The following is an 11,966-nucleotide window of genomic DNA, read 5'->3' on the forward strand; positions in this document are numbered from 1 at the left end:
CCGAATGGAAAGCCATTGGTTACTCCCATGACTGCGATGCCACTAACACATTAGGGGCACATCTTTCCTGACGTATTAGCTTGAATGGTTCACCCCCGAGTAAGGTTGTAGATGATTTTCTCCCCTGGAATCCTACATAGCACTTTCTTGAACCAGGAAGGCTAGCCATTATAGAGGATGCTTCCACCTCAACTTCAGATTGACCCTTCTGTGACCTGTGACCAAAAGAATTCAGTGTCCTCAGTGATAGGGTCTTACCATCAGGTTCTGGAGGGCTACGAAGAACAATGGAAACAACTTGTAAAATTGTGAGGGCTTTTGGGATCTCACTGGTCAACAACTTTCAGGAAGACATCCCAAATCTGGCACTGTGATTTTTTGCTTAACTTTGGTTTTCTGTTGCTCTGATAAATACACTCACCAAAGCCAGCTTTTGAAGGGAAAATTTTATTTCATCTTCTCTGTTCCAGCCCATCATCAAGGAAAACCAGGACAGGATTGTGAAACAGAAAGTACAGAGACTGCTCACTGGCTTGCTTCTAAGCTCACATTCAACTACCTTTACAGAGTCCAGACCCACCTGCATAGGGCGGTGCTGCCCACAGTAGACCAGGCCCTCCAACATCAGTTAACAGTCAAGGAAATGCCACCTAGACATTGTCAAGGCCAATCTGATGGAGGAAGCTCCTCGAGGGAGGTTCTTTCCTCCAAGACTAGCCATCACAAGAAATCAATGAAAATAAAAAAAGAAAAGAAATCAATACCTTCAGGGGGAGCATGGCTTATCCATGGAGGGTGCCTCCATTTGAACTCAACAGTTGATCTTGTAGATATATTCTGTAACATGTTTTATAACCCCTCTCACCAAACCCCGTTCTAACCTAATCAACTAAGGGGAGATGGAGTGGAAAGTCAGTTTTAAAAAAAAGTAATTGGAGAAGAAAGAAATGCTTCTTGGAAATAAAGCAAAAAAGGAAGCATTTCTGCATCCTAGATGCTTTCCTCGCATCATCTGTGCAAAGATAATGAAAACCGTTACGTTCCAGGTACAATAATTTCCAATGTTACAAATCATATAAATAATACTGCTTATCATTCATAAAACACATTGGCACTAATAGTTTTGTTGTGTTTTTCTAACTCACTCCTAATGTAGATCTGATGAACTGGAATTGTTCTCCTGCTCATTTATACATGAGGGAAGTGAAGTTTAAAGGTCGAGCCAATTTCCCAATACTCTAAGCTAATAAATTGCAGAGTAAGACAGCCGCACTTTCTCTGGCTTCATGGCATGGCCTCGTGAGAAATGCAAGTCAGGGTACCTTGGCAGGGAATCCCAAGGATCAGTACATGGCAGCTGAAAGTTGTCTTGGATGCAAGACTGGGAGTGAGACTCAAGTCAGCCGAGCCCCAGCTCAGGATTCCTGAAACAGAACAACAGAATATGTTAGAGAGCGAGGAGACTAAACTAAACATCTGGGAGTCCTCAGCAGATTGTACAGATCCAGGGCTGAGGGTTCATAAGTGTGTGGGTCTTTGTGGGGGTGGAAAGGAACACTTATTTAGATCCCTACCTCCTACTATGTGCTACTACAGTGGAGGCAATGCCTTAAGTCCAAGGTTTTTTGTTTTGTTCCTGTGTATGTGTGTGTGTCTGTGTCTGTGTGTGTGTCTGTGTGTGTGTGTGTGTGTGTGTGTGTGTGTGTGTGGGTGTGTACATTCATGCACGTGCAGTGTATAATGTAAGGACTAATCCATTTTCTCTTCTACCTTATTCATTGAAGCAGCATTTCTCAGTCAAACCCAGAGTTCACCAATAGGACTAGTCTTGACAGCTACCTTGCCCTGGGGATCTGCCCTATCTCTACCTCCATGGACTGGGATTCTATGTGGGCCACAAAGCCTACCCATCATTTACCTGAGACGTGTGAGCCATCTCCTCAACTGCTAAGGTTCAAGTCCCGGTGTTGGACCCATCACCTTTACTTTTGTTTTCTTACTCTTTTTCTTTCTGTCTTGGTCATAATATCAGAACCAGGTTAAGGTATGATTGACTCACTCAAACAATCACTCAAATCCCTCCACACAAATGTGTTCTAATAAGGAGGAGGACCCTGATGACTCTCTGTTCTGTAAAGTCTGACCTTATCAGATGAGTTAAAGGATGGGATTATTCTAGTGGGTGATTGTGGATGCTGTTGTTGATGTTGAGGGAGGCTGGCAAATGAGGGGCCACAGATGAGTCACTTATAATAACACATACAAAGCTGAGTGTGTTAGTACATACCTATTTCTCAATATTCGCGAAGATCACAATTTCAAATCCAGCCTGGGCTACATAGAAATTCCAAAGACAGCCTGCGCTACATCATAAATCCAAGGCCAGCCTGGGCTACAGAGTAAGTCCATGGCCAGCTTGGGCTACATAGTAATTCCAAGGCCAACCTGGGCTACATAGAAAGTCCAAGGTCAGCTTAGCCTACTTACATGACTCTTCTCCAAACAACAACAGTTTTTTTTCCTTTTTCATTTCTGTCTCTCTATTTCCTGTACACTGATACCAGTGCTGTGTGTTGGGGATGTGGGGGAGAACTTTCGTCATCTCCGGTGGTCCAGGATCTCCCAAGCAGCACGGCAAACCAAACAGAGCAGCAATCAAGTCTGTTTCGACTTTTGCAGAAAAATATGACAAAGCTGAATTGCTGTCTTAAGAAATGTCTCTAAGATGGGACAACGCTTCAGGAGACTGGGCTTGGATCTTGTGTTAGTTTCCTCGTGATAAAAACAATGATGTTCTCAACCAGAGTCTGTTTTGGGAATACAACGCTGTGCTTCCATTTCAACACTGAATAATCTCCATATGGCCTCCCTGGAAATCTTGTCTGATATTAAACAGATTAGAGGGGAGACAAGTTGAGTATAAACACTGTCATTAAAAATGATGAATAATTTTTTTTTAAATTTTTGTCTGTGGTACCAGGTTCAGTGTTCTGCATAAACTCTAAAACACGTCAATTTCTTTTCTTTTTTTCTTTTTTTTAATCGCCAAACAGAATGGACCTTATATTTTTCTATCTAGGTCTAATTGAGATGACAAAATACCATTCTTTGCTTTAAAAAAGGAAACTAAATGTGTTTCATTGGCTTTTTTTTTTGTTAATTTCTTATTTTTAGTGTTTTGGGGTTCATTTTAACAATTATTTTTCCATTGAATTAATAATTTTCTTATTTTCTAGTGTAGATAAAATTTAGGTTGTTGATCTTTGTTTCTAATCTAAGAATTAGTGTTGTAAATAAAATTTCGTCTGAGCACCTTCATAGTTATATCTCACACATTTTGATACTATGTTTCCTATCTTAGTCTTTTTTTCTTACTGTTACATAGTTTCATTATTTCTTGACATATGTATTACTTGTGAATGTGTAATTTAATGTTTCTGGACTGGGAGACTCCTGTTGTCTCTCTATTTTAGTTTTGTTGTATTAGCAGAACACATCCCGAGGGGCTGGAGATGCAGCTCAGTGGACAGAGTGCTCACTTGGTTCTCACATCCCTCTGGGCTCCGCCAACAATACCTAATAAGCCTGGTGTGGTGCTCCATGCCCATAGTCCCATTACCAGGAGGCGAACCATGAGTTCAAAATCATCCTCGGGTGCATAGGGTGTTTGAGGCCAGCCTGGGCTACATGAAAACTGTATACACAAATACGTCCCAAAGGACATCTTTTCTTAGGCATTTGCCACACTTTGTTCTGTGGTTTCTGAGTGTCTGAAAAGCCCAGGGTACTTGAAGGAAAAGAACATCCTGGTGCTACTAGGGACTGTCAGTCAGAAACATTGGCTGGTGACGCCATCTCATCCAAGCTGGTTTTCTGCCTGCTTCTGTTGCTGATGGGCTGATGCGTGTCCACAGCTTTACTCATGATCGCCTGCTTCCTTTTAGCTGTACCCATTCTTGCTTCCTGCTGAGGCTGTGATGGAGTTAGTGACACAGAGAATTGTGGTCTCCTTCCAGCCCACTGATTCTCTCAACAATAAGTTCTTTCTCTGTCGAAATAGTTTCTCTGTTGCCTACATTATCAGAAATAAATAGAACACTCTTTTCTGTTTCATTTTGACACTGGGTTTCATTATGTAGGTAGGGCTGGCCTGAAGCTCACTGTATAAACCAGGTCGGCCTTGAACTCAGAGAGATCATCTTGCCTCTGAGTGCTGGGATTAAGGGGCATACCTGGCTCCTTCTTTTTTTAATTTGTTTTTTAAATTTATCTCTATGGTGTGTGTGTGTGTGTGTGTGTGTGTTTGTGTGTGTTTGTGTGTGTTTGTGTGTGTGTATGTGTGTGTGTTTATGTGAGTGTGTGTGTGTGTGTTTGTGTGTATGTGTGTGTGTGTGAGTGTGTGTGTTTTGTGTTTGTGTGTGTGTGTTTGTGTGTGTGTGTGTGTGTGTGTGTGTGTGTTTTGACCAAAGAGTCCATTAGATCCTCTGCACCCTGGTCCTCTGCAAGAGCAACCAGTGTTCCTAACCAGTGAGCCGTCTTCCCAGCCCTTTCTGCCTGCTCTAAACTCCACTTAATTGTTCATCTTGCCCAGACATGCCTTTAATTCCTACTTTTAGTGTTTGTTTTAATTCAGTGAGTTCCTATTCGATTTTCTCTTGTTTCTTCTATTACATCACCAGGATGATGTGTATACTTTTGTTTTGGAAGTTTCTCATCGACAACGCTTGAATCCTGGATTTAAAATCCTTGCTGATGATTCTGACAAGGGTTTTCTCTTGGTGCCACCACCAGGGAACTTGTTTTTCTCCTCTGCTTTCATTTAGAGGGATGGTCATGGTGTGATGTGATTTCATTTTGACATCATTTGTCTAAGATGTCAGCAGTCCTGACACTGTGGGTGCAGTGGCTGTTTATCCGTCATAACCTTATGGTGGTGTTTTGGTTTTTCTGGATTTGCCTGATTGAATAAAAAAGATTATACCTCCAGTCCACACCGACAGGTATATCTTAGAGGGGTCAGGAAGAGAGGTTCTCAACCTTCCTAACGTAACCTTTTCATACAGCTCCACCAACTGTAAAATTATTTCATTGCTACTTCATAACTTTAATTTTGCTATAGTTATGAATTGTGATGTAAATGTCTGATGTACAGGATATATGATATGTGACTCCTGTGCAAGGGCCATTTGAGCTCCCAAAGGGGTCTCAATCCAAGGGTTAAGGACCACTGACCTGGACTTAGTGGGAGGCCCTTACCGACGTAGATGGGTTGCCCAGTGATGCCGGGGAGGAGTCTCCATCTCTGGAAGGCAAATGATCTTCCACGATCAGGCTTTTTCCTGGGTCCCTCTGGAATAGTGGGCACACTCTTGATTGTTACTGATGGATCAAATGACTCCAGGCAGTTTTCTTTACATCCTCGAAGATGAGGATTCTAAAAAGGGTTCTGCTAGACAAAAGCAGTGGCTGAAGGTATCCCTAGCAATCTTCCCTCTTACCTAATGGCTCCTTGTCCCCACAAGGCCAACAGTAGATGTTCTGAGTGCCTCCCAAGCTGCACCTTTCCAACCTACACTCTTCCTCTGTGCTGTTTCTTTCACAAAGAGCACACACGCTAACCCTGAACCCACCTTGTCCTCTGTCAGCAGTAACCACCTAGTCCACTCTGCCAGCTTCGGTTTCCCATATGACCCAGCTGCTCACAATTTTGAGGCATGTTCATGCTGTTATGGACAAACAGAATGGCACCGATTGGCTAGTCTATAATGAGGCAGATTCTGTATAATTCTGATTCAGAAGCCTGTAAATCGGAGATGAAGAGACCATCGGCCGAGGAAGGAGTTCTTGTGGGATGTTGTCACCACAGAAGGGATCCAATGGGCTCGGAAGACAAGAGAGGGAGCCAAACTCCCTTTCATAATTGAACCTTTTTCCACAATAGCATCATTAATGGATCTTTATTTGTAGGTTGCATCCCTCCTGTCCTAATCAATTCTTCACAACTACATTCCAACAGGGGATTAATCTTCAGAAAATAACTTTTGGGCGATCACATTCAAACCAGAGATGACGGTGAATATTTGGAAATCTATAGTGTGGGTGGGCTTTATTCTTCCCACGTGGTGTATCCATAAGATCTCTAACTACCTCCTTCCCCACGGTAGCCTCACTGAATGATGTGAATTCGGGGTGATTAATGAGGTACAGACACCAAAGCTCATTGCCATATCCTGTCACCAGTATCAAGCTCGAAACAGCAAGAGCCACCTGTGGGAAGGAAAATATGAATAAACTTTACGGTATCTCTAAACTATAAACCCCCAATTTAATCAAAACATTGTTTTAGACTCAGTTCTCTTATATTGATGTACTTTAAATGTAGAAGTCAGTGGGCTTGCTGGTGACTCCTTGTACAGGTTTATACTGTACATTAGCCATCTTCATCCTCACAATTCACCTCCATTTCCACCTCACACACACACACACACACACACACACACGCACACACACACACACACACTCACACACAGACACACCCTGCTGCTCCCCTTCCTCTTCCTAAATGCCCCTTTCACTTAATATCCCTTATTAAAATCTAAATTCCCCAATCGTCTGTTTGAGTCTGGCTTGTTTCACTTAACATATTGTATTTTACACTCCCTTCCGTTTTTCTGAGAACGAAACCCTTTCCTCTTACACATAGATGAGAATCACATCAATGTATGTCATGTTTTTTCAGCCATTCATACAGTGATCAACAGGTAAGGTTATTCCAATGGCTTATCTATTGCACACAGTGTGGCAATCAGAATGGATGTGCAGGGTCCTGGTTAGTTTTTATTCTCAGTTTGACTAAACCTGGGAAGAAGGAGCCTCAGCTGAAGAATTGCCTCCATCAGATTGGCCGTTGGCCACATCTGTAAGGAATTTATTTTTGATGGTTGATGTGGAAGGGTGTAGCCCACTATGGGGAGTGTCATCCCCTATGAAGGTGGCCCTGGGTTGTAGGAGAAGGAGAGAAATCTGAGTAGGTCATGGATAGCAATCCAGTACCCAGCATTTCTAAGTTGTCTCTGCTTCCATTCCTGCCTCTAGAGTCCTGCCTGAGTTCCTGCCCCAACGTCGCTCAGTAACAGACGGGAACCTAGAAGATAGAGTGAGACAAACTCTTTCCTCCTCAAGTTGATGGCTATGATGAGATTGTTCTTCTTGTTGCCTACTTGTTCTTCACTTTTTTGAAAGTTGTCTCTGTTTATTGTTCTTAGAAAGATGATATTACGTGTTTTCTTAGGGGCTCTCTGTCTCTCTCTGTGTCTCTCTCTGTCTCTGCTTCTGTCTCTCTCTCTCTGTATTTGTGTGTTTGTGTGTATGTATGTGTATGTTTGTGTGTCTGTTTGTGTGTGCGTGTGTGTGTGTGTTTGTGTGTGTATGTATGTGTGTGTTTGTATGCTTTGGTATGTATGAGTGTTTCTGTGTGTATGTGCGTATGTGTGTGTGTGTGTGTGTATGTATGTATGTGTGTGTTTGTGTGTTTGGGTTGTATGAGTGTTTCTGTGTGTGTGTGTGTGTCTGTGTGTGTGTGTGTGTTTGCTTTCCAGGCTTAAAAAAATCCCCAACGCTGTATATCTCAGCATGTGCCTAGAGAAGGAAGATGAAGGGGAGAAAAGGGGGAAAAATCATGTCCTTTGAGTTAACCCCACATTGAGGTCAGCCACATAGTGGACCAAAGTCACATAATGGCAGAGGAGTGATAAGAGCAGAGAGAGAGTAAAACTCAAAGTGTGAAGGAAAATGTGGTTAAAACTAAGATAGAAGGGAGAAAAAGAATATGGTGCACTTAGAAAAGTGGTCAGATTTTAAAAAGCTGCCATAAGTTGTTAAGCTCTAAGTACATATAAAAATTATAATGGTAAAGTGGAAGGGAATTACTGGGAAGAGGGAAGGGAGGGTCAGAGTGTGGTGGGGACAGGGGAGGGTTCTGAAAAGAATCCTTTTGAAGATCTGAAGAACTATGTGACCCAAACAATTAAAGTGCCCTGTAATTTACAGGTAAATTCCATCCTTACCTGCATCCAGTATTCTGTCTACCCATATTTCAAAAATAAAATTACCACATCTATTTCATCCTGTTTTGCTCCATTTGATCTAATAAATTCCTTGTAAACAGAAGTGCTGTTAATTTTAAAGACATTTAAAATATGACTGGTCGATATCGGGTTTATCATCAGTTTATCCCGACTTTGGAAGCAGGTCCAGGAGCTAATTTTTTTTTCGCTCTTTGCAAAGAATCCATAATTTATGATCGCCATTGACTTCAATACAAGGTATTTAATCCTGTCAAATTCCAGCTTTGTTTGAATAAAAATGGCCCTCCTCTAATTGTGCGTTTGATAAAGCTAATTTTGGGGTGCTATCCAGTGGCCTGCCTTGGAGAGAGAGCCTACCAATATTTCTGATATGGAGAATGGCTTAAAGATAACCAAAGGAATGATAGGAGCTGGGAAAATAACCACCAAGGATGATGGTGAATCAGAAACCAAAGACTTTTTCAGAAAAATAAAATGCATGAAAAGAGCTACATGGGCAGACTGTGACTCGAGTCATCAGAATATTTGGGTGGGGACTTTACTTTGGGCCTCCACGAGGCTACATGAGAAGCTAAAACCTAGATGCTGGAAGTTTCTAAGCGTAACTAGGGAAGGAACTGGACTGAGAGGGCTTCTATGACGTAAGCAGAGCCTGGATGATGTCACAGAGCACTGGGCAGAGGTTGCGCTTCTCTTCCACTTGCGGGCGCTAGACTCCCCTGAAGGTGGGTTCACTATCTTCCCAGCGGGGTGTGAAAGCCAGTTCAGCTCCTGAACCCCACAATTGTTTAACAGCCTTTTGATGCCTGACCGGTTTCAGAAGACAGAATCTGGACGACTAGGACATTTTCTCTCGGTAAATACATTTATGAAGATAACTGGGACCCTTGTAGCCCAGAAAGCTAAAAGTTTTCCCTCATACAGTGAGTAACCGTCTGTTCTGATGTCTTCCATGTTTGAGAGGTCGGCGGATGGTCTAGGCTAGTCAGTCTCCGGAGTTTATCATCCTTTGCTAACAATATCTAATCCATAATTCTACTAAAATGCCAAAGCTCCTCTCTGTGCCTGTGCATTTTAGGAGATAATATTTCTTTGTTTTTTTTTTTTTTTTTGTTCCTTTGTTTTTTTTTTTTTTTTCGGAGCTGAGGACCGAACCCAGGGCCTTGTGCTTGCTAGGCAACTGCTCTACCACTGACTTAAATCCCAAACCCAGGAGATATTATTTCTAAGTGGCTGTTGTTGCCTACACAAAAGGCTTTTGTTGCGGTCGAAGATGCAACAGCTTCGCGGAATAAACCTGGGTATGGGTCAGGATGCACAATACAGAAAGCCAGTGGACTGGTGTGCTGTGTCTCTGGGCAGACACTTGTGGATGTTGCCACATAGTTCATAGTTAGAGGGTAGAAGATGGGTGTGGCCATCCTTCTGGCTCCTTTGCTATCCTTTCTCTGTTCTGCTTGCTTAAAGTGGGGGACAGGGATACTTAATCCCACACTGACCTAGACATTCAAGGAGAGGTTCCTCAGCAGAGGTAAAGTGCCTCGGGCTGAAGAAATGTGTCTGAATATCTTATTCTGAGCTGTAGAGGACCATTTGTTCATTTCCCTTTGAACTTTAGATTTTGATTTTTGAAGAAGGGTTTTTCTGTGGGTAGCTTTGGCTATCCTGGAACTAACTCTGTAGACCAGGCTGGCCTTGATCTCACAGAGGTCTGCCTCCCTCTGCCTCTTGAATGCTGGAATTAAAGGTGTGCTCCACCATTGCCCAGCCCTCCTACGAACTTCTGATTATGACAGAATAAGATTCTGATGCTCAAACCTGTCTACCATCACCTTCCTCACCTGCTCCAAGGTTCTCTTAGACAAAAGCCTTGGTCCAGCGCCCTCCCTCACCCCACCCCCATTGTTCTTGCAGGCACTCACATGACAGCGGCAACAGCATTGTGTCTGGTTTAAGCAGGCGAGCTCTTCAAACCCAGGCCACGGGCAAGTGTGAAGCCTGAAAACAGAACGGTAGCCACAAGACAGTGGACCAGGATGCCGTGGCCTACCACACGAGGTCTACAGCCATGAAGAAGAGGATGTGTCTGAGTAGGATGAGCACACCATCCTTCCAGGAGCAGAGGAGGAGGAGGCCTTCTCCCCAGGCCCTGGGGAACATTGTGGGCTGCAGAATTTTTCACGGATGGAAGGAAGGCGATGAGCCCGTCACCCAATGGAAGGCCGTCGTTCTAGATCAACTGCCAACAAATCCCTCTCTCTATTTGGTCAAGTATGATGGAATTGATTGTGTCTATGGACTGGAACTTCACAGTGATGAGAGGATTTTAAAGCTTAAGGTCTTGACTCCCAAAGTTGTGTTTCCTCAAGTGAAAGATGCCCATCTCGCCAGTGCCATGGTTGGCCGAGCTGTGGAGCATAAATTTGAGGGCAAACATGGTTCTAAGGATAACTGGAGGGGGGTGGTCCCATCCCAGGTGCCGATCATGAAGGACTGGTTTTACATCACCTACGAGAAAGATAGAGTCCTATACATCTACCAGCTCTTGGATGATTACGCAGAAGGTAACCTCAGTATCATTTCAGAGAATCCTCCAGCAGAGGTGAAGTCTGACGTTGACAGCGACATCTTAACCGGTCAATGTGTGCAGTTCACCAGAAGCGACGGGTCCAAACAGATCGACAAAGTCATTTACCAAGTTCTAGCCAAGCCTTCTGTGTAGTTCACCAAGTTTGATGGCGACATCCACATCTACGTCTATAATCTGGTGGAAAAGATCCGTTAAGGTGAAATGCACAAAGTGAGGGGGACATAGATGGGTAGTTTATAGGATTGGGGGAAAATGTATGTTTTTCTGTGTTTCAGATACCCACGGGCCTTTGACAACCCCAGTATCTTTTCCAGTTGAATTTGTTTTGCTCTAAAAATTAAAATGTGCGATGTGACGTGTTGTGTGTGAACACTTAGGTGGAAGAGACGGACTGTGGTGGATGGAACATGGAGAGGAAGCCGGAAAGGTCAAGGCTGTGAACAGTAAGTCTAATGTCACGTAAACTAAAACAAACAGGACTGAGCTGGTCTGGTCTTTGGGGAGAGAAAAGAACTGGAGATGAGGCTTAGAGGAGCAGGGATGGCACGGGGGAAAAAAGACGGATGTTTAGGAAGCAGTGGAGAGGGGCCAGAAATAGATAGACTCTCTGAGGTGAAGTTTGAGGAAGAAACAGACAGTTGGGGAAAGAGGGGCAGGTAACGGGGAGGTGGTCTTGGAACTCAAGGGGAAACCCAATAAACTGATCCAAGCAGACTGAGAATCAGAGAAGGTCGGGGAGTGTTTGACTAACGAAACCTAATGAAACCTGTTTCTCATCTGTAGATGTATTATTTTTAATTATGTGGGTGGGGGAAGGGCATGAATAAAGGAGACCACAGAGACAAGAGTAGTCAGGTCCCCTGGAGCTTGAATTAAAGATGGTTGGGAGCCTTTGGACATGAGCTCAAAGAACAAATCCAAGTCCTCTTTCAAAGCAGACAAGCTCTTAATCCATTGGTCATCTCTCCGGGCCCCTAAAGTCATCTTTTTAAATAAATCCCACCTTCACATGCAGAGAAGAGACCAGGATGAGGGTAAGAAAGATTAAATTGATGGGGATGTGGAAGAAAGACTAAAGAACACATGAGGGAGTAGAGGACACTGAGGGACGAAGGAATTCCAATATGGAGTTCTCAAAAAGTGAAGCAGGAGACCAGGAAGAAGAGAAAGTGTCTAGAATGAGTTGAACTTGGGCCGCATCCATATTGGTCTCTTTGGATCCTTAAAGAACAGCCAAGACATCACTACAGAAGGTGGATGTGAGGTGGAGGCTCCCACGGAGGACATTT

The 11,966-nt window shown here is 43.4% G+C and overlaps 1 pseudogene; it reads left to right on the top strand.

The window, feature by feature from the left end:
- The first annotated feature begins 10,155 nt into the window (after positions 1 to 10,155).
- Positions 10,156 to 10,872, top strand: LOC134481111 (Y-linked testis-specific protein 1-like; annotated as a pseudogene).
- Positions 10,873 to 11,966: the final 1,094 nt, after the last annotated feature.

The sequence above is a fragment of the Rattus norvegicus genome, chromosome 11 (assembly GCF_021556685.1).
Source record: "Rattus norvegicus strain SHRSP/BbbUtx chromosome 11, alternate assembly SHRSP_T2T, whole genome shotgun sequence".
NCBI lineage: Eukaryota > Metazoa > Chordata > Mammalia > Rodentia > Muridae > Rattus > Rattus norvegicus.